The sequence below is a fragment of the Ranitomeya variabilis genome, chromosome 2 (genome assembly GCF_051348905.1).
Source record: "Ranitomeya variabilis isolate aRanVar5 chromosome 2, aRanVar5.hap1, whole genome shotgun sequence".
In the NCBI taxonomy this organism is placed as follows: Eukaryota; Metazoa; Chordata; class Amphibia; order Anura; family Dendrobatidae; genus Ranitomeya; species Ranitomeya variabilis.
The window spans coordinates 620,763,489-620,787,189 of NC_135233.1; the positions used below are offsets into that span (position 1 = coordinate 620,763,489).

The 23,701-nt window shown below is 51.0% G+C and overlaps 1 protein-coding gene and 1 long non-coding RNA gene across 5 annotated transcripts in view; one reads left to right on the forward strand and one right to left on the reverse strand.

Annotated features, from left to right (window-relative positions):
* Positions 1–19,427, reverse strand: part of MTHFSD (methenyltetrahydrofolate synthetase domain containing) — a 122,862-nt gene extending 103,435 nt beyond the window's left edge. The window contains exon 1 of one of the 4 annotated variants that reach the window (XM_077288870.1): positions 19,284–19,427. The gene's annotated coding sequence lies outside the window, so the exon portion shown is untranslated. Of the gene's footprint in view, positions 1–17,812; positions 17,923–19,283 lie in introns of those variants that run through there. The other 3 variants (XM_077288867.1, XM_077288869.1, XM_077288868.1) reach the window with 3 other exon arrangements.
* A 159-nt stretch (positions 19,428–19,586) lies between these two features.
* Positions 19,587–23,701, forward strand: part of LOC143809778 (uncharacterized) — a 142,431-nt gene continuing 138,316 nt past the window's right edge. Inside the window, exon 1 of the long non-coding RNA XR_013222452.1 lies at positions 19,587–19,646. This is a non-coding gene — a long non-coding RNA (uncharacterized LOC143809778). The remainder of the gene's footprint in view (positions 19,647–23,701) is intronic.

Here is a 23,701-nt window from a genome sequence, read left to right on the forward strand (position 1 = left end):
TGCAGTCACTATTCTGCTGTTACATCATGTCTTATCCTCCAGTCACCTCCAGACCTGCACTCACTATTCTGCTGTTACATTGTGTCTTATTCTCTAGTCACTTCCAGAGCTGCAGTCACTATTCTGCTGTTACATCGTGTCTTATTCTCTAGTCACTTCCAGAGCTGCAGTCACTATTCTATTGTTACATTGTCTTATTCTCTAGTCACTTCCAGAGCTGCAGTATCTCGTATTTGCCCTGTGTCTCATCACTGCTTGTTTGTTATCACATTTCCAGCGGATTCCCGGGGATATAATGAAGGCGTTGCGCATACTTTCTGCCTGATCTCCGCGGTTCTCACGCGGTCGCTGAATCATAAATAAATAATCCGCGCTCATCTGTGTCCGCGCTCACACGGGGGCCGATATGTAGCAGATCAAACTGCTGGCGTCTGCTCGGAATCAGCTAAAATTCTCGTTTTACAGATTCCAGAGCCCGGTGACCTCCTGACCGCGGACAGATCGTTATCTTTGGCGCACAAATATAAAAAGCTAACGAGTCGTATCTGAAGATGAAGGAGAAGAACTTAAAGGGAAACTCCACTGATAACACATTACACTATTCTGCTGTTACACCATGTCTGATCCTCCAGAGCTGCACTCACTATTCTGCTGTTACATTGTGTCTTAGGCTACTTTCATATTTCCGTCGGTAGTCGCCCGTCACAAAGCGTCGGCGCGATGTACCGACAGAAGTGTGTCCTTTCACATTTCCGTCAGAACTCTGGGTGAGGAAGAGAATGAGAGCGATATTTCCTGCCGCGCATGCGCAGTATTAAAAACTGGATGCAACGTACAGAAAAACGTTCCCTTGAACGTTTTTCCTAGACGACAGGTCGCCAAAACCCGACGCAACCAGTGCAATACAAGTCTATGGGTTAAAAGTGCATCATGCGGGCACATTTGCAGGATGCGTTTTTTGCCCCAAACGACGCGTTGTGACGGATGCTAAACAACGGAAGTGTGAAAGTAGCCTTAGGCTACTTTCACACTAGCGTCGCCCGCTGTATGTCGCAATGCGTCGTTTTGGCAAAAAAATGCATCCTGCAAAGTTGCCCGCAAGATGCGTTTTTTCTCCATAGGCTTGCATTAGCGACGCATTGCGACGTATGGCAACACGTCGCATCCGTCGTGCGACGGATGTGTCATGTTTTGGCGGACCGTCGGCACAAAAAAAGTTACACGTTTTTTGTGTGTCGTGTCCGCCATTTCCGACCGCGCATGCGCGGCCGGAACTCCGCCCCCTCCTCCCTGGACATTACAATGGGGCAGCGGATGCATTGAAAAACTGCATCCGCTGCCCCCGTTGTGCTTTTATTTCACAGTATGCGTCGGTACATCGGCCCGACGCACTGTGACGGGCCCGTACCGACGCTAGTGTGAAAGTAGCCTCTTTCACACTTCCGTCTTTTTCCTCCCGTTGAAATATGCTGAATTTTGAAAAAACAGGATCCTGCTAATTTTTCTGCAGGATCCTGTTTTTTCCCATAGACTTGTATTAGCGACGGATTGTGACGGATGGCCATCCGTTTCATCCGTCGTGCACTGGATCCGTCGGAAAATAGCGGTCCTTCGTGAGGAACGTTTTCTGCACGTCGGAAAATCGCTCAGCGACGGCTCCTGCGCTGTCCGTCGTTGGCTATAATGGAAGCCTAGGGACGCAGGATCCGTCGCTGACAGTCAAACACAGGAATCCAGCGACGGATCCCGTTTTTTCATTCTGAGCATGCCTGGAAGGATTTTTTTATACCTGAGAATTCAGGCAGGAACTCCGACGCATCCGTCATAACACTGGATGCGTTACACACGTTTTACACTATTTTCACAACATCTGTCGATACGTCGCTTCACTGCATTATGACGCACCCTGACCGACGGAAGTGTGAAAGAAGCCTTATCCTCTAGAGCTGCACACACTATTCTGCTGTTACATCATGTCTTCTCCTCCAGGTCTTTTATTAAATAAAAATAAAAATACTTTACATGACACTAACTGTGATACATTACAAATAAAACACAACAGAACAGAACATAAGAACCAAGCTCCTATCAGACGACAACAAATGACAAAATCACAAAGAAATAAACCGGAAATGGAACCAAAATGGAGAAAGTTCTTGACCTACAAATCCCTGCAAACCTTCTATTCAGGGAACAGAAATACAAAACAAAAATCTACGGTGTAAAGATATCAGCCCACCACCAGGATATAAGAGCGCTAACGGACTAAGGCACCCCGAAGGAGAAACCCTTACAGAGATGGGCCGCCCTCCGGGCACCCAGTCTTTCGCACTCCAGAGAACGCACCTTCACCAGGGCACCTAGGATGCTGCTACAAACTTCATCTACACGGAGGATTTTGCTCTGCGTGGAAACTAAAACTCGTGCGTTCCACGTGAAGTACCTGACCACTGCGCTGACTAAGAATAAAGTGGCTCGGTCCCTTCTCCCGAGGTCTCTAAACGCTCCATAGGCCCACTCGGCATAGGACAGAGTGGCCAGCCGCGGCCAACCAATGGAAGAGCCCACCCTGTTGTACACCTCTGTATTAAAGGGACAATGAAGCAGGAAGTGCTCCATGCTTTCCAGCATGGTAGCGCAAGCCTCACGGGGACAATCCCTGTCCACGGAGCTCCTGTGCTTCAAATTGTCCCTCACATACAACTTACCTTGGAAGCAGCGCCAAGTCAAGTCCCAATACTTCTTGGGGATCCTGCTAGAATTTAACAAACTTAACCCAACCTCTAGATCCCGACTCGGGCAGTCCTTGAGGACCAATGGTCTCTGAAAATGCGAAAGCAAGACCCGCATATCGAGGAGTTTCCTCGGGAGGGACCTCACTTCCCACATTCCCAGACCCCACCGGCGCATCATTTTCAGAAGTGGGGTAACATAAGCCGGGAGATGCCCGTGCGGTGTGTGAAGATCCTTCACTCTTCCCCGTCTCCCATTCCTGGAAGAAAGGCTGAAACCATCCCCTGCAGGAGAATACCCACGGAGGAGCCCTCTCTTTCCAGAGGTTTGCCACGTTAACTTTCAAAAAGGTGTTCACTAGAAACACCACGGGGTTTACCATATTCATCCCCCCTAGTCTCTTCGTGCGATAAGTGACCTCCCGTTTGACTAGGTTTAGTCTATTCCCCCATAACATCTGGAAGAACAGACTGTAGACCCGTGTCCAGAGAGGCTCCGGCAAGACACAGACGCTGCCCAGGTAGATTAGCAAGGGGAGCAGGAAAGCTTTGCACAGGTCAACCCTTTCCTCAGGGTCAAAGACCAACCCTTCCATTGGTCCACTCTTTGGGCGACACCTTTGATTCTGCCTTCCCAGATTTTCGTGGGGTAATCACCCTGGCCAAATTCGATGCCTAGGACTTTGGCATGTTCTTGGGGTTCGGGGAGGGTGTCCGAAAGATGAAATGTGGGATCCCCGCCTCCCAGCCAGAGACTCTCACACTTGTCCTGGTTGACCTTGGACCCGGATGCCTCCGAGTAGCTCTCCACTTCTGACATCACCACCATCGCTTCCTCTTGCGAAGAAACAAAGACGGTAACGTCATCCGCGTAGGCCACTACCCTCAGGATAGCCTCTGGCGTCAACCCGCCCATCCTCACCCCCGCCAACGGTCCACAATCAACCCTTCTGAGGAAGGGATCGATCGCAAACGCGTAAAGCAAAGGGCTAAGAGGGCAGCCCTGGCGGACACCAGATCCCACCCCGAAAGGTTGTCCAATCCACCCGTTTACCAGAGGGAAAGTCTCAGCCCCTGCGTACAAGGTCTTAAGCCAGTCCACAAACCCTCCAGGCAGACCATACCTCAAAAGAGTGGACCAGAGGTACTCATGGTCGACCCGATCACAGGCTTTTGCCTGATCCAGGGTCAGCAAGAACCCCTTCCAAAGGCCCGTCCACGGCCTCTCGGACACTCAGAAAAGCACTGAAAGTGCTACGGCCAGGAACGCAACAGTGCTGGGCCTCCGAAAGGAGCCGTGGTGCAAACTTCACCAGCCTGTTGAAGAGTATCTTAGCCAAAACCTTCCTGTCCACATTGAGAAGTGATATGGGACGCCAATTCTCAATGCGTGACGGATCGTTACCCTTTGACAAAATGATCAAAGCCGACCTCCTTAATGATCTCAGCAGAGTGCCCGAGGAGAGACACTCATTAAACACCTGAGTCAAGAGGGGGACCAAGGAGTCCCTAAAGGTCTTAAGGAACTCGGATGTTCAGCCATCCGGACCTGGTGATTTTTTGGGCCGGAGCCCATCGATCGCCAGTCTCACTTCCTCTTCTTTGATCGCTTCTGCCAAACCGCCCAGCGAGAGGTCAGCCCCTGGCTCAGGAACAGCTTCAGCCAGGAAAGCCGACATCCTGTCACAATCCAGTTCCTTCCTTCCCAAGAGGTGCGAGTAGTATGAACTGACGACCTCCAAGATCTCTGATCTGGACCTTCTCAGGGATCCCTTACTGTCCATCAGCCCTGTCACTATCTTACTATTCACTGACATCTTGCAGCTTCTGTAAGGGTCGGGCGAGTAGTACTTCCCGTAGTCCCTCTCAAAAACCAAAGATGCGTGCCTATCGTACTGAAACCTCTTTGGCAAGGATTTCACACTGGAGATTGCCTCGCGGCTACCCCCAGTCGAGACAAGATGCTCGAGTTTCCTCCTCAGGCTCTGATACAGGCGATCCCTGTTCAGGCTTCTGAGGTTCGAGAGTTGCCGGAAGAATCTCGCCACCCGATGTTTGAACATCTCCCACCACTCAGACTTAGTGTTACTTAGGCCCAGCAGCGGTACCTGGCTCTGAAGAAATTCCTCGAAGGACCGTCTTACAGCTTCTTCCTCAAGGAGTGACGAATTCAGCTTCCAATAACCTCTTCCCATCCGAGGAGTGTCTAACGCTCAGAGAAAACATAATCAAACAGTGATCGGAGAATTCCACCTCCACAACCGACAACGGTGAGGAGACGGCCTCCTCCTTCAAATAAAACCTGTCTATCCTAGACCTGCACTGACTACCACTAAAGAAGGTGAACCCCGCGTGGCCTGTGTTGTGCCGGATGTGGACATCCACCAGGCATGCCTCACTTACTATCCTATTTAGCGCGACGCAATCGTAAGCCAGCCGGTCTCCAGAACCTCCTCTATCACAGGGTCTTGTGACGTTGTTGAAATCCCCTCCAAAGACCACCTGCCGACTCGAAAATAAGTAAGGTTTGATCTTCATGAAGAGACACTTGCGGTCCCACTTGGACTGGGGACCGTAGATGTTAATGAGCTGAAGCTCCTGTCCCCCCATGGAGACATCTAGGATCAAGCATCTCCCCATTTGTAACTCGATCAATCGTCTGCATTCAACCGCTGCGGTCTTAAAAAGGACCGCCACCCCGCTATACGGCTCGGCCGCAAGAGACCAGTAGGAGGGCCCGTGCCTCCACTCCCGCCTTGCTTTATGCATGGTTGATAGGTCGGTCAACCTGGTCTCCTGCAAAAACAAAATGTTGGCGTCAAGTTGGCCGAGAAAATGAAAGGCCGTGTACCTTGCCGCATCTGACTTTATGCTGGCAACATTAATGGTTGCCAGCGTCAACGGGGTGGGTGCCGCCATCATGATTGATTGAATTAGATAGCCTTTTTCTTCCCACCCCCAACAGTTTCACCCTCTTCCTCTGACAATGATGAGTTTTTAGTGCGCTTAAGACAAACAGACTCATCCATTCTCTCCTTACATACACTCTGGCCCTCGTCTGGTGGTCCTGAGGTAGTCCCCCCAGAAGGCTTTGTATTTGCCCCCTGAGAAGAAGACCTAGCGACCTCCTGAGCCCCAACAACCTTGTCCGCAACCTCCGGCCCCGGGTCCCCATCGCCCCCCTCTGGAGGGGAGTCCTGGAGGGCCCGGAACCGGTTAGAGAGATCCACCAGAGGGGCGGCGGCTGGAACTTTCAATGGCACCTGGATCAGGGCTACGGAGTCAGAGGGGTTGCACTCCAAGGAGGAGGCTCGAGGCCCGGACCCCCTCTTATCCTTAGTTGTTTTTCCTGTAACCCTTTTTCTTTTGCTGTGACCACTCCCCCTCTCCCTCATTCAGACTGTCACCGGATGAAGGTTCCTGGACAGACATGGCGTCATTTTGCTCCTCCCTTTCAAGTCTCTTGACTTCCTTGCTCAATTCGCTGTCTTTAGGATCCTCAGCTGCAAGTGAAGCACCCGGGTCAGAGTTTAGGGTCATTACTCCCTGCCCCCTGTTCCCATGGCGCTGCTCCTGCCGCCTGATATTGGATGGCGGCAGCCTGCTCCTCACCGGTTCCCTGCCTCCTCTGCCTCTGCTGGTCCCCTTCACCGGCGAGATTAGTCCCGGCTTTCGCCTGTCCCGCACTCGCCGCTTTCAGGACCGCATTGGCAAAGGAACGCGGACAGCGACTGAACGGGTGACCGAGGTCACCACACAGGTTACACCTAATCCTGCCACAGGTAGCAGCGAGATGGCCGAGGTCCCCACACAGTGCGCATTTCTGGGTGGTACACTGCGCACTGAAGTGTGTGGGGTCACCTTCCTGACTGAGTTCTGGCGGGATATTGCTACAGCGAGGAAACCCTGCCATTCGGGGCAACCCCGAGCCAGCTCATGGCGAGACCAGAAAAGCTCAAGGCCCTCCGGTCTCACGAAGCTGACATCGAAGTAGGAGGTCCCATAGGGATGGATCAAGGCGAAGATGTCATATGCCGCGAAGCCCATCCCCAGCGGGAGCTCAGCAACCTTTGACCGATCAGGACAGGCATCCTTGCTTACCCACTGGAGACGGGCCACGTTCCTACGGTTACTCCTCTGCCCCGGTGTCTGCAGAGACCAGACAGTCTCTGCCCCTCTATCTGGGAAGGCGGAAAGATCATGTCTCTCTATCCAGAAAGACAGATCAACCTCCCTCCCCTCTACATTGATAGAACTCTCCCCTTTCCTCAGGGCGTCCAGGAAGCGCTGTTGCAAGTCACCATCCTCAGGGTCACCAGACAAGGGCGCACTACAACCCCCAGCAGTGACAGCTCCTCAATAGCTTGGGGCTGAAGCCCCCGCCACCGCTGGGGGGGCAGCAGGACCACTACCTGCTTCCCCTCCACCAACACCAGTAATGCTCTCCTCATTCACTCCACCACTACTCCCATCATTTGCAACATCACTACTCCCATCATTCACTCCACCATTACTCCCATCATTCCCCTTACCATTGCCACCACTTCCCGTCACTTTATTACCAGTCTTGTCACCACCATTTGTCCCAGTGTTCTCTGCACCTTCCACAGTAACATCCATTCCTTCCTCACTTGTGCTTGGCTTCTCTGCACTCACACCTGCTGGACCGGGGGAGGGGTGCAGCACCACACCCGTTTTCCCTTGACTGGTGCTCTGTTGTGTCTCTGGAGCGCCTTGCTCCCCTACTGCAGCAGTTGGTATTTTATTATTCTGGGCCCGCTGCTTGTTGGGGGGCACCGCCTGCCCTGCACCCACAGACTTCGGGGTCCTGGTGTCACGTTTGGGCGCTGGAGCACTCTGTCGTCCCGTCGCAGCAGGGCGCCCAGTGTTCACTGCAGTTGATTTTTCCTGCTTTTTCTGTCCTTTTTGGACTCGCTGCTCTCCTGTCGCAGCCGCGTGCCTCTTCTCTGTTGAGGCGCACTACGCCCCTGTCACAACAGTGCGCCCCCCTTTCGCCGCACCATGTTTCTCGGACCTGCCCCCCACAGCCCCGGTGTCGGCCGGCTCATCCGTAGTGAGCAGGGATGGAGTCTGCCCACACCGTCCCCCTTTTGCAACGGCATGGACACCCCCCTCGCCCTCTTTGGCCCTGGTGATAACCGGCTTAGCCGCAGAGGGCAGAGAGGGAAACTCCTCGGGGTCCCCTATGTCCGGCGCCGTGAGTACCTCCACAGCCTCGCCCCCTGCACTGTTCCCTGCACAGACGACAGCACCGCCGGACGTCCTCCTCCTCTCCCCACCTTGCCTATGCCCCGGACCCACTGCAGAGCCCGTGCCTTTAGGTTTGATGGGGTTTACACAGGAGGTGGTAGGTGTAACATCAGCCATAGGTACATATTTGTAACTCACCACCTCCCGTGCGGTCTCCTTCATCGTCTTCTTCCTCTTCTTGGTTTCCTCTGCTGGCACGTCCTCACCAAAGGAAAAGCGGTCCAGGTTCACTGGAGACTCCAGCTGTCGGATCTCCTCTAGCAGACCGCCCTCCTCCTCTTCCTCCGCTGACACTCCAGCCTGTGCTGTCGGAGTCCTCTGCCGTGCCGAGAGGCCGCTTCCCTGTTGTCGGCTCTGCGACTTACTCTCCTGGCTTGTTCCAGCTTGTAGGACTCCAGTCACAACCACATCGGCGTCCTCCTCCTCGTCGCTTAGGACGCTGGCTGGCGGCTCTCCTGATGTATTTAACCCCTTCATTTCTGAGAACCGCCGCTGGTTCTTAAACCTGTCCAGGAAGGGACCTGCGCTTTTCTCAATCCCCTCCCGGAGGAGCACTAACCGGACCACCTCATCTTTGAGGGCTCTGAACCTCTGGGAGGTCGCGGGTTTCTCTTTATTAGAGGCTGGGGTGTTCAGGATCCGAGCCACCCGTAGCTCCTCCTTCAGCCCGGTCAGTGCTTTGCCGGCGTCCTCGTACTCACGTAGCATGGCGACCACTCGGGAGGAGAAGGTACTTGTGGACTCGCCGGAGCTCTTCTCCCCCCAGGATGTTTCTGGGCTCTCCTTCCTGGGGCGCCCCTGTCTCCCTCTCTGGGCGGACGATGAGCCGTCTCAGGGTTGGTGTAGGTGGGTATGGTTCTTCTCACCCGTCCTGACCTCCTCAGTCCCTCTTGGGCCGGTTGCTGCTGCTGCTCTCTGTCCCCCGCTGGCACAGACCAGGGAACAGAAGCCTGGGAAGCCATGCCGGCCTCCCAGGAAGCCTGCCTCTCCCTGGGGAGAAGAGAGGCAAACTCTGGGCCTCCTGCTGGAAGTGCTGGAGCTCACAAGACAGGTGCTGCTCCTAGCAGGGTGTGACTGATTGTGGGCACCTGTCCGCCAGTCACCTCCAGAGCTGCACTCACTATTCTGCTGTTACATCATGTCTTATCCTCCAGTCACCTCCAGAGCTGCAGTCACTATTCTGCTGTTACATCATGTCTTCTCCTCCAGTCACATCCAGAGCTGCACTCACTATTTTACTGTTACATCATGTCTTATCCTCCAGTCACATCCAGAGCTGCACTCACTATTCTGCTGTTACATCGTGTCTTATCCTCCAGTCACCTCCAGAGCTGCGGTCCACTGTGATATTCATAGTTAGAGCTAGTCTGTCAGATCATGTCCGGGTCTGGGCAGACTTGATGTTGTCTCTTCTCATCCAGCAGGATTATTGACGCAGCTTTTGCTGTGAGTGGAGTATAAGGTATGATGAATCTCATGGTTAGTAAGGAAAGTATTTACAGTTACTTGATATTATCAGTCAGGGGGGATCCAGAGGGGCACATGACAGGGGCTCGGCGGGGGCTTCACGTCGCTGGGTTTAATATTTGCAGATGTAAAAACAGCATTAAAATGATTTGAAGGTCTCTGTCTGAGAACAGGTCAGCCGCGGCCCGGACCCTTTACTATGAACATGACGGATTCCCAGCGAGACCCTCAGGGGGTAACATAGGAAAATATGGAACCATGTTTCAACTTTAGCTGCCACCTTCTTCTGTCCCGACTTGATATGTGGCCAAGTTTTCAGGACCACCCTCCAGTAATGGCTCCGTGCTGAGATGAATCCCAGCACTTGTCATAAATCATAAGGAAATGAGACCACCTAGACTATTCCTGTGTGGACGGGACGGACCCACTGCGGTTCTGAAGAGCCTAAGGATGAAAGGGGCTTATGTCTGAGGCGGGGGTCCATTCATCACTCGGGCCCCACACCCTGAATTGGGCTCTTACAATGAAACCAGTGACGACGGGGCCAACAATAAACTAGAGAGACATTCTTACTCCATGTGCTGGGGAAAGTCATTCTACCAAGCTCCCCAAACCCGCAGCCCCCCAGGAGTTGTGGTTGTATGAGATTTACAAGAACCTCTCCTGGATCCGCTGAAAAGCTCCATTGTGTGATAACATCTGCAGACGGGTGGCTTCATGTCGGAAGCAATCTGACCAATACTGGGTGTAAAGGTGTCTGGTTATAGTGTATAGAAAGCATAACTGAGGGTCCAGGCGGAGCCCACCTCTACATCACCCCGAAGAAGGCAGCCTTAACCATGGGGTCTCCTGTGCCGTGCGGCTGCAGAAGGGCCCATGTGTCCTCAGTATAGATTGTAAGCTCATGGGCCCGGGACAGTGGGGCCAGAACACATCCAATCTGTGCTGCAATAGTCAGACGTACGAAGAAAGAAGACAACAACGACAACAACATGTAACCGAGAAGCCAAAGCATCCCGAACAGCAGGAACGCTGCAGTCAGACCCGCCCAGAAACAGAAGGGTTAATAACGTTATCAATAAGCAACATGGAAAGTGAATGAAGAGAAATGTAAATCCCATCAGTATCTGGTGACCGCCCATCTCCTCCATCATCAGTATCTGGTGACCGCCCATCTCCTCCATCATCAGTATCTGGTGATCGCCTGTCTCCTCCATCATCAGTATCTGGTGATCGCCCGTCTCCTCCATCATCAGTATCTGGTGACCGCCCCTGCCTCCTCCATCATCAGTATCTGGTGACCGCCCCTGCCTCCTCCATCATCAGTATCTGGTGACCGCCCGTCTCCTCCATCATCAGTATCTGGTGATTGCCCGTCTCCTCCATCATCAGTGTGTGGTGACCGCCTGCCTCCTCCTCCATCATCAGTAACTGATGACCGCCCCTGACTCCTCCATCATCAGTAGCTGGTGACTGCCCGTCCCCTCCATCATCAGTATCTGGTGACCACCTGTCCCCTCCATCATCAGTATCTGGTGACCGCCCGTCGTCTTCATCATCAGTATCTGGTGACCGCCCGTCGCCTCCATCACTTCTTCTCGTCACTTGGTTGTGCCAAACATCTTGTATCACGGCCCCCAGATCTCCTGTGTTTGAGGCTTGTGCGAACCCTTCATTAATTCCAGACAGACGGGATGATGGGAGATCGGGGTCCGGGGCTCCACGTTCCTAATGACATTGGCCGGATGTTGGGGGTCGCTGTCCGGCTGCAGACGCCTCCTGATGATATGACATGACGGTAGCCTCCATCCTCTGGGATCTGCAGGCTGCTGTACGATCTGGAGCCGCCAGTTGTGCGTCTTCGGGACAATCTGGAGGACACTCGGCCCTGGTATAATTCCCACAGCAGAGGCCTCATCCACCCCTGAACATGCCCTGCACACCTCAGCGGCCTTGCTCCTAATTGACAGGTAAATAAACAGCAGGAATAATTCTGTTTGTCTGTGGTGGGTGGTCTCCCCTCATAGCAAGGATATGGGACCAATTTACAGGTCTTGTCACATTCATAGAAAACACATTGTGGGCATCTGACATTGTTCTTCGGGCACAAACAGGACTCAGTCACGGATCTCGCAGCTCATTTCCTCCTCTATAAACGACTAAATATGGAATTGAGGAAATATTGAGAGAAAGAAACTCGAAGACAAGTGACCTGCGCTGAGCGAACGAAGGGAAGAAGCAGACAATGCACAATAGCCCAACAGAACGATACAAAGTAACAGAAGGAACGATACAACACTAATCTGTGAGACAGACAATAGAAAACAAATAATGCAATGGAGACATAAAATGACAAAATACATTCTACAAAGAAAGAAGAAATGATCAAACACATGATATAGAACAATACAATGTAGACTGATGCAAAGAAACAATAAATACCAGAATAAGTGATACAATAGATGCAACAAAACAATCTGCGATACACAAAATATCAAACAGGAAAACCACAAAAAGAGGACTTAAAAATGCTCCAAAAATTATTCAAAAACAGCAGAAAAAAATGCAGCGATGTTTACCTGCCCAGGCCTCCAAACAAACGCACTATCAGGATGGAGCAGATCCATGTAGTTAAGATGGTGGCAACACAGGTGCAAAATAGCGATGAGACAAGCGCTCTGTTCACAAAACACCAAACACATGTAAAGCAGCTCAGAGTGAGAGAAGTGATGGTACAGCGATTATAGGTAGAGGCTTTGTGGCTGACAGAAGTCCATCATATTCAGCCGATAACCCGCTGATTAGCTCGGCGAATGATACATTATATCATGAGAGATTCCACTGTACAATGAATGATGAGAAGTAGAGTAATACACCACAAGATACACGATACAACGAATGACCCCAGGAATGATACAATGTCGCTGGCACATACTGGAAAGATGTTTTGCTACTTCTGTCAAAACATTTACGTTTCTTATGGAAATAGACATAAAGAACTGAAAAGTAAAATTCTGAGTATCATCCGCCAGTGACATTCACTTTGCTGGAGCAATAGTGGGTAAGGAAGCAGCAGATACACCAGGGCCCTGATGTCTGGAGGGTCCCAAGACCCCTGAGAAGAAGACACATGGTGGGTTAAAGCCAGGTGTAGCTATTTGCAGGGGCTTCGGTACCTCGTCTCCTTAACGTCCCACCCTGGACCACACAACAGTATAAGCTGCTGCCATGTTGCATCCTTGTTAGATGCCCCAAGCTCTTCATGGGGTCCGGCCTCTGCGGCTTCACTGCGGAACAGGGTGACATCAACTGAAAGGAGACCCTGAGGTTGGGAAGTGATTTTGTGCAGATCTGGCACTGATGGGGGCTGAGATAGCGGATTATCACTTATTCTGTATTACCGGCCACTAATGTTCCGCCATCATTCCCAGGAGAGTACAGGGGTGGTGGGCACACGTGAAAACATCCACCAGGTCACCTTCACTGGTGCCTAAGCTGCCGCCCAGTACTCTCAGTGTACCTTGGTAGTCTGGAGTCACTGGGACCAGAATCTGCATGGAGCCATCACCGGACTTGTGGGATTCTAAGCCGCTGAGTCAGGATTTACTTGTTCCCAAACCTAGAAAAAGCCCCTCGCTCGGGTCAGATCCAAGCTATTTATACAGGTTCTGCGGACTGCGGCCGGACCACTAATTGCCGCTTACTCCTCATCCATCGTCTCACGTCCAGTGATCACAGGATTAAAGGAAGATTTCTTGTCAGGAATTCCAGTATCGGCTCCACCATGAGAAGATATAAATACAGAGGCGTGGGAATTGCCCCCTACAACCTCCTGCCCGAGACCACGCCAAAAAGCCGCCGAGTGCGGAAATTTCCGATGCCTAGTACCATACTCCAGATGGGTGATTGGGGCCCCCACATATGGATAAAGGTCTTCTGAACTAGTCACACAGCTGAGGGCAGGGCTGCCACTAGGAATTTCAGGGCCCCATACTGGCAAAATGTTTGTGCCCCCCCCGTGAGACTCCGGCCAGGCTCTACCCCAGCTCTGCCTCCACCCCCCTCGAACCTTCCAATGTTGCACCCCCCACTTTTGGAAACACTCCACTTCTTCACCACATCCTCACCTATCACACATTAAGGCTATGTGCAAACGTTGCGGATTAGGCTTTGGAATTTCTGGTGCAGATTCTGTCTCTCCTGGCAGAAAACAAAAATGCGTTTTTTTGCGCGGTTCCGCAGCGTTTTTTTGTGCGTTTTTGCTGCGGTTTTCTTGCGGATTTGCTGCGTTTTTTCCCCTGCGGTTTTCTATAATGGAATGGGTACAAAAATGCTGCGGATTCACAAAAAAGAAGTGACATGCTACTTCTTTTAAACCGCAGCGTTTCCGCAGCGGATTTTCCGCAAAGTGTTCACAGCATTTTTTTTTCTCATTGATTTACATTGTACTGTAAATCAATTGCGGATCTGCAGCGTTTCTGCACTGCAAAAAACACTGCGGATCCGCAGAGAATCCGCAACGTGTGCACATACCCTAAGGGTGCATGTCCACGTTCAGGATGGCCGGCGCTTTGGACGGAGCGGAAAACTCGCTCTGCCCTAAGCCCCACCCCCTTCTGGAGATGCGATGATGCCGGATGTGTTCATTGCACACATCCGGCATCATCACACCCCACACATAGGGCCCTGTGATTTACCTTGCAGCGGCGCAGCAAGGTAAACGGACATGCTGCGATCTAAAAAGATGTGCCGCATGTCCGGAATCGCAGGGCCGCCGGGTGCGTGTTAGCACGCATAGTGGAGACGGGATTTCATAAAATCCCCTCCACTATGCTGTAACATCTGGATACGGCTCCACGCAGCGTTCAATCCACTGCTATTCCGGATGTAAAACGGCCCGTGGACACATACCCTAATAGTTCCCACCTAACACCAGGTCACACATATAGCCAGCAGCTTTTGTTTTAGCCAAAAGGATTTTTAAGCCGCTACTACATTTTTTAAACTATCCAACACTTATTTTAGGTATATTTTATTTATTTTTCTTTAAGGAAATGTCACATACATTTTTTAAAATAACCAATAATACCACATAAAAGGGACAAATACTGTCACACCATGGAGGGACCACATATCGCCACCACATCGTGACCGAATAATACCACATGCAAGGGAGAAATACCGCCACACCATGACCAGACCACATATTACCCTGGCATAGTGACCGAATACTACCACATACAAGGATGAAATATCGTCACACCATGACCAGACCACATATTACCATGGCATATTGATCAAACACTAGCACTTACAAGGATGAAATACCGTCACACCATGACCAGACCACATATTACCATGGCATAGTGACCGAACACTAGCACTTACAAGGATGAAATACCGTCACACCATAACCAGACCACATATTACCACTACATATTGACAGAATAATACCAAGTACAAGGAACAAATACCGCCACACCATGGCCGGACCACATTTCAGCAACATATAGTGACACAATACTACAATACTGATCATTAATAAAAACAAAACAAAACACAATATCGCCATAACTGTCATTATTCACAGGAGCTCTGTACATAGTCTACAGTGTATAGTGTCAGTGTTCACGTCATACAGTGATCATCAGTACATTAAAGACAGGAGCTCTCAATATAGTGTCCGTGTACACATAATACAGTGATCAATAGTGACATTATACACAGGAGCTCTGTATACAGTGTATAGTGTCAGTGTACACGTCATACAGTGATCACCAGTACATTATACACAGGAGCTCTCAATATAGTGTCCGTGTACACATAATACAGTGATTAATAGTGACATTATACACAGGAGCTCTGTATATAGTGTATAGTGTCAGTGTTCACGTCATACAGTGATCACCAGTACATTATACACAGGAGCTCTCAATATAGTGTCCGTGTACACATAATACAGTGATCAGTAGTGACATTATACACAGGAGCTCTGTATATAGTTAATGTCTGTGTACACGTAATACAGTGATCAATAGTGACATTATAGAGATCTCTATGATTAAGGCTAGTTTCACACTAGCGTTTTCCTGAGCTGCGGAGGGCTGCGGACTTCCTCCGAGAAGCCCCGCCCACAGCCGCACCTCCGCCGCTCAGCTCCGCCTACGTCCGCATGCAGCCTGGGTACTTATCTTTAACATTAGGTACGCGGGTCGTGCGGATATATACGGATGCCTCCTCATGTGTCGTTTTGACGATGTAGAAAAAAAAGCAATTCCAACCAGCTGCGTTCGACGTGGGTCGCCGCATCGTCAAAACGTCGCCTGCGGAGGCATCTGCATACCTAATGTTAAAGATAGGTACGCAGGCCGCATGTGGACGTAGGTGGAGCTGAGGGGCGACCATGGGCGGGGCTTCACGGAGGAAGTCCGCAGCCCTTCGCAGCTTAGCAAAAACGCTACTGTGAAACTAGCCTAAGGGTATGTGCACACACTGCAGATTTTGCTGCGGACCTGCAGCGGATTGGCAGCTGTTTTTCATGCGTTTACAGTACCATGCAAACCTATGGGAAACAAAATAAGCAGTGCACATGCTGCGGAAAGAAACACGCGGAAACATAGCGTTGTTTATTCCGCAGCATGTCAATTCTTTGTGCGGATTCCGCAGCGGTTTACACCTGCTCCATGATAGGAATCCGCAGGTGTAAAACCGCATGTGAAATCCGCACAAAATCTGCAAAAAAATTGCAGCAAATCCGCAGGTAATCCGCATTGCAGTTTACCTGCGGATTTACCAAAATCAGTCCAGAAAAATCCGCAGGACTTTCTGCAACGTGTGCACGAAGCTTAAGGCTATGTTCACACTTTGCGGTTTTTGCTGCGGATCTGCTGCGGATTTGACGCTGTGGATCCGCAGCAGTTTTCCATGCAGGGTACAGTACAATGTTACCCTATGGAAAAAAACGCTGTGCCCACTTTGCGGAAAATCCCATTAAAAACCGCGCGGAATTGCTGCGGAAAAAAAGGAGCATGTCACTTCTTTCTGCGGATTCCGCAGCGGTTTTCAACATGCACCAATAGGAAAGTGCTGTTGAAAACCTGCAGAGGAATCCGCAGGGAAAACCGCAGCGGTTTTTCAATGCGGTTTTTCCAAATCCGCTGCGGAAAAATCCGCAGCAAAATCTGCAAAGTGTGAACATGCCCAATATGTCACGATTCACACCGTGACTGTCACCAATTGTCAAGATCCCTTAGCCGCTGCCCACAATATGTCACGGATTGGGGTGACTGTAGACCAGCAGACGGCTATCACATGTGCAGGGGGCTTATCTTAGTTATCCCTCCACTGCCACAATGTGATGAAAAAAAAACACACACGAGGCTATTGACCTCTTGTTTCCAGCAGGGGCTTATTTTAGGTATCCCACTGCTCTTCAGTATACCATGAACTGCAGGGATTTGTGTATATCCCGCTAACAGTTCCACTTAAACCTTGCAGCTCTCTGGCGCCCCCCTTACGGTCAGGTCAGATTAGGTACTGCACCTAGGGTGATTAGTCGCCAGAAACGCTGCCTGCTATGTACTGGCTATTGGGTGCACTGCAGCGACGCGATAACTACTCCCACTCAGGCAGGAACAATAATTATCAAGCCGCAGTCGCTACAGTGACCCCCAAAAGCCGGCACACGGTCGCTGCCACCAGCTCCAATTGAACGGGTCTGGAGCTAACCCCAAAACAGTAGCGTAATTCCCTTCAGAGACGGTACGGTTTAGGGCAGGAAGAACGAACTAGTTTTAAATATTATACCCCATAAATGATTTTTAGGCAGTGTTTATAAAATATTTTACAGAGATGTTACAAATGAGACAATTGCAAATATGTACAAGGTAATTATAAAAATAAAAGGATTAAAGGAAGAAAAGGTAACACTCACATATTCTCAGATCATTGCATTGCAGGCCACAGGCTATGATAGCTTTCCATCTATCCCAGTGCATTTGCACTCGCAGTCTGGTCGCTTCAGGTAAAAACTCACAAGCTCTATCCTCACCTACTGTATTCTCACCCATCCCTTGTAGATTGTGAGCCCTCGCGGGCAGGGTCCTCACTCCTCCTGTACCAGTTATGACTTGTATTGTTCAAGATTATTGTACTTGTTTTTATTATGTATACCCCTCCTCACATGTAAAGCGCCATGGAATAAATGGCGCTATAACAATAAATAATAATAATAATAGAGTGGCCAGCAACGCCGGAGAAGCATCAGAAATGTCTGTATGAGCCGACAGAACTGTTTGTTATGGATCTGAAATAAAGCGTATCGTTTGTATGAATGGACGTACCTGCTTTTTGTCCAAAAAAGTTTTCGTGTATGTTACACTGGGCAGCAGTGTGACGCGGGCCACATGTGAGGTGACGGTTTACTACATGTGATGTCGGCGAGTTCATTCCCTACTCTTTGGAGGTTGTGTGTACCTGACAAAGGATTGTGCAGAGGAAAAAAAAGTGTAAGGCCGGGGTCACACGAGTGAGGATTCTCTCATACAAGAGAATCGGCTTAAACTCTCATCTGAGCGCCATCTTAGGGTATGTGTCCACGGTCAGTAAACGCTGCTTGTTTGACGCTGCGCAGAGCTGCAGCGTCAAACACGCAGCGTCCAGATGTTCCAGCATAGTGGAGGGGATTTTATGAAATCCCGTGTCCACTATGCGTGGAAACACGCATCCGACTTCCCTGCGACTCCGGACATGCTGCACGTCTTTTCAGATCGCAGCATGTCCGTGCTACCTGCGGCGACGCTGCGTCGCCGCAAGTAATATCACAGGGCGCTATGCGAGGGTGCGATGATCCCGGATGTGTAGTTAACACATCCGGCATCATCGCGTCCCAGAAAAGGGGCGGGGCTTCGCCGTTCCGGCGATACCGCCGGCCATCCTGACCGTGGACACGTACCCTAAGTGTGATCCGAGTCTCTTGGATTGAAAGAATCGGAGCACATTGAGAAGACAGAAAACTTAATTTCTATGTTTTCTGAGGCCGTGGATGTCCGACTGCACTCAGATGATAGCTGAGTGCAGGCCGCTGTTTCACCCTCGTTATTCACACATATGGCAGCAGAGGCTCAGTATTGGGGTATCAGGTGTAGGGCATATATGGCAGTTTCACACTCATCCATAGATTTCAGTGGGTGCGTGTGATCCGAATCCCAGAGCCACTCGCAGCATGCTGCAGATTATTTTCCCACAGGCCAATTTCGGTCTGTAGAAAAAAAATCACAGACCTGCGCTGCCTCAGAGTATAACATTGTGGCAAGTGCTGTCCGATAAAGCGTCACATAGCACCCGGCCGTGTTATTATCCCCTGCAGAGCTTCTCCCATAGCCTCTCAGGCTGGAGGCATGCCTCACTTACTTTTTTCTGTAATACTATGGACTTTTTGCATCCTTCTACATATACTGTGATTGTTATAATATATATATATATATATATATATATATATATATATATATATATATATATATATATATATATATGTGTATGTGTATGTGTAGTGTGTGGTAGTTACACGACCTCTCTGGGAGGTGAGCCTATTCCTCAGCTCTGAATCCTGAGGAGCAGCGTCCTGGTGCCCCCTGCAGCGAAGGATGAGGCTGCTGTGCCCCCTCTGCACCTGACAAGACAGAAGCTCCATTCTGAACACTGAAGTTTTTCAGGGTAGTTTGGAGAGTAAATGCCACCTGTGAGAATCTTCAGGGGGGCTGCTGTGTTCTGTCAGGGGGGGGGGGTGTCACCGCGCTCTGCTCTGATCTATACCTGATACACACAGGTGTCAGGGTATAGCAGAGCCTCTGTACTGACAGTGTGGCTGACCCGGCACTCAGCACACCGGCGGCTCACTGATGCTCCGTCTGCTGCATGTGTGTGCATTGGAGCCTGACTGTCATCACACACCGTCCGTCCACCTCACACAGACGCAGTCACACTCACCAGCTGCTCCAGAGGTAACTGAGGCGAATACAGTTGAGCCCGCGCTGAGCAGGGATTGGATGGTGGGAAGTCCCGCCCTCCTGGGGCTCAGCACTGACTGCCTCTCCCAGCTGTCAGTCACGGTGAGGCTCCTCCCTTCACACGTGGCTCCTGTTTATGAAAACGCTGACTGGACCCCATACAGCAAGGGTAAGAATCTGTGCTGAGGGTGGTCCTGACGATCAGGTGTAGGATACATATGGCAGCAGAGGCTCAGTATTGGGGTATCAGGTGTAGGACACATGGCAGCAGAGGCTCAGTATTGGGGTATCAGGTGTAGGACACATATGGCAGCAGAGACTCAGTATTGGGGTATCAGGTGTAGGACACATGGCAGCAGAGGCTCAGTATTGGGGTATCAGGTGTAGGGCATATATGGCAGCAGAGGCTCAGTATTGGGGTATCAGGTGTAGGACACATATGGCAGCAGAGACTCAGTATTGTGGTATCAGGTGTAGGGCACATATGGCAGCAGAGGCTCAGTATTGGGGTATCAGGTGTAGGGCATATATGGCAGCAGAGGCTCAGTATTGGGGTATCAGGTGTAGGGCACATATGGCAGCAGAGGCTCAGTATTGGGGTATCAGGTGTAGGACACATATGGCAGCAGAGGCTCAGTATTGGGGTATAAGGTGTAGGACACATGGCAGCAGAGGCTCAGTATTGGGGTATCAGGTGTAGGGCACATATGGCAGCAGAGGCTCAGTATTGGGGTATCAGGTGTAGGACACATATGGCAGCAGAGGCTCAGTATTGGTGTATCAGGTGTAGGGCACATATGGCAGCAGAGGCTCAGTATTGGGGTATCAGGTGTAGGGCACATATGGCAGCAGAGGCTCAGTATTGGGGTATCAGGTGTAGGACACATACGGCAGCAGAGGCTCAGTATTGGGGTATCAGGTGTAGGGCACATATGGCAGCAGAGGCTCAGTATTGGGGTATCAGGTGTAGGGCACATATGGCAGCAGAGGCTCAGTATTGGGGTATCAGGTGTAGGACACATATGGCAGCAGAGGCTCAGTATTGGGGTATCAGGTGTAGGGCACATATGGCAGCAGAGGCTCAGTATTGGGGTATCAGGTGTAGGACACATATGGCAGCAGAGGCTCAGTATTGGGGTATAAGGTGTAGGACACATGGCAGCAGAGGCTCAGTATTGGGGTATCAGGTGTAGGGCACATATGGCAGCAGAGGCTCAGTATTGGTGTATCAGGTGTAGGGCACATATGGCAGCAGAGGCTCAGTATTGGGGTATCAGGTGTAGGGCACATATGGCAGCAGAGGCTCAGTATTGGGGTATCAGGTGTAGGACACATACGGCAGCAGAGGCTCCGTATTGGGGTATCAGGTGTAGGACACATACGGCAGCAGAGGCTCAGTATTGGGGTATCAGGTGTAGGGCACATATGGCAGCAGAGGCTCAGTATTGGGGTATCAGGTGTAGGGCATATATGGCAGCAGAGGCTCAGTATTGGGGTATCAGGTGTAGGACACATATGGGAGCAGAGGCTCAGTATGGGGGTATCAGGTGTAGGGCACATATGGCAGCAGAGGCTCAGTATTGGGGTATCAGGTGGAGGACACATATGGCAGCAGAGGCTCAGTATTGGGGTATCAGGTGTGTAGGGCACATATGGCAGCCAGCAGAGGTTCAGTATTGGGGTATCAGGTGTAGGGCACATATGGCAGCAGAGGCTCAGTATTGGGGTATCAGGTGTAGGACACGGCAGCAGAGGCTCAGTATTGGGGTATCAGGTGTAGGACACAGCAGCAGAGGCTCAGTATTGAGGTATCAGGTGTAGGACACATGGCAGCAGAGGCTCAGTATTGGGGTATCAGGTGTAGGACACATATGGCAGCAGAGGCTCAGTATTGGGGTATCAGGTGTAGGGCATATATGGCAGCAGAGGCTCAGTATTGGTGTATCAGGTGTAGGACACATATGGCAGCAGAGGCTCAGTATTGGGGTATCAGGTGTAGGGCATATATGGCAGCAGAGGCTCAGTATTGGTGTATCAGGTGTAGGACACATATGGCAGCAGCGGCTCAGTATTGGGGTATCAGGTTTAGGACACATGGCAGCAGAGGCTCAGTATTGGGGTATAAGGTGTAGGACCCATATGGCAGCAGAGGCTCAGTATTGGGGTATCAGGTTTAGGACACATGGCAGCAGAGGCTCAGTATTGGGGTATAAGGTGTAGGACCCATATGGCAGCAGAGGCTCAGTATTGGGGTATCAGGTGTAGGGCATATATGGCAGCAGAGGCTCAGTATTGGTGTATCAGGTGTAGGACACATATGGCAGCAGCGGCTCAGTATTGGGGTATCAGGTTTAGGACACATGGCAGCAGAGGCTCAGTATTGGGGTATAAGGTGTAGGACCCATATGGCAGCAGAGGCTCAGTATTGGGGTATCAGGTGTAGGACACATGGCAGCAGAGGCTCAGTATTGGGGTATCAGGTGTAGGACACATATGGCAGCAGAGGCTCAGTATTGGTGTATCAGGTGTAGGACACATATGGCAGCAGAGGCTCAGTATTGTGGTATCAGGTGTAGGGCATATATGGCAGCAGAGGCTCAGTATTGGGGTATCAGGTGTAGGACACATGGCAGCAGAGCCTCAGTATTGGGGTATCAGGTGTAGGGCACATATGGCAGCAGAGGCTCAGTATTGTGGTATCAGGTGTAGGACACATATGGCAGCAGAGGCTCAGTATTGGGGTATCAGGTGTAGGACACATGGCAGCAGAGGCTCAGTATTGGGGTATCAGGTGTAGGACACATACGGCAGCAGAGGCTCAGTATTGGGGTATCAGGTGTAGGGCACATATGGCAGCAGAGGCTCAGTATTGGGGTATCAGGTGTAGGGCATATATGGCAGCAGAGGCTCAGTATTGGGGTATCAGGTGTAGGACACATATGGGAGCAGAGGCTCAGTATTGGGGTATCAGGTGTAGGACACATACGGCAGCAGAGGCTCAGTATTGGGGTATCAGGTGGAGGACACATGGCAGCAGAGGCTCAGTATTGGGGTATCAGGTGGAGGACACATGGCAGCAGAGGCTCAGTATTGGGGTATCAGGTGTAGGGCACATATGGCAGCAGAGGCTCAGTATTGTGGTATCAGGTGTAGGACACATATGGCAGCAGAGGCTCAGTATTGGGGTATCAGGTGTAGGACACATATGGCAGCAGAGGCTCAGTATTGGGGTATCAGGTGTGTAGGGCACATATGGCAGCCAGCAGAGGTTCAGTATTGGGGTATCAGGTGTAGGGCACATATGGCAGCAGAGGCTCAGTATTGTGGTATCAGGTGTAGGGCATATATGGCAGCAGAGGCTCAGTATTGGGGTATCAGGTGTAGGACACATGGCAGCAGAGGCTCAGTATTGGGGTATCAGGTGTAGGACACGGCAGCAGAGGCTCAGTATTGTGGTATCAGGTGTAGGACACATATGGGAGCAGAGGCTCAGTATTGGGGTATCAGGTGTAGGACACATGGCAGCAGAGGCTCAGTATTGGGGTATCAGGTGGAGGACACATGGCAGCAGAGGCTCAGTATTGGGGTATCAGGTGGAGGACACATGGCAGCAGAGGCTCAGTATTGGGGTATCAGGTGTAGGGCACATATGGCAGCAGAGGCTCAGTATTGTGGTATCAGGTGTAGGACACATATGGCAGCAGAGGCTCAGTATTGGGGTATCAGGTGTAGGACACATATGGCAGCAGAGGCTCAGTATTGGGGTATCAGGTGTGTAGGGCACATATGGCAGCCAGCAGAGGTTCAGTATTGGGGTATCAGGTGTAGGGCACATATGGCAGCAGAGGCTCAGTATTGTGGTATCAGGTGTAGGGCATATATGGCAGCAGAGGCTCAGTATTGGGGTATCAGGTGTAGGACACATGGCAGCAGAGGCTCAGTATTGGGGTATCAGGTGTAGGACACGGCAGCAGAGGCTCAGTATTGTGGTATCAGGTGTAGGACACATATGGCAGCAGAGGCTCAGTATTGGGGTATCAGGTGTAGGACACATATGGCAGCAGAGGCTCAGTATTGTGGTATCAGGTGTAGGGCATATATGGCAGCAGAGGCTCAGTATTGGGGTATCAGGTGTAGGACACGGCAGCAGAGGCTCAGTATTGGGGTATCAGGTGTAGGACACGGCAGCAGAGGCTCAGTATTGAGGTATCAGGTGGAGGACAC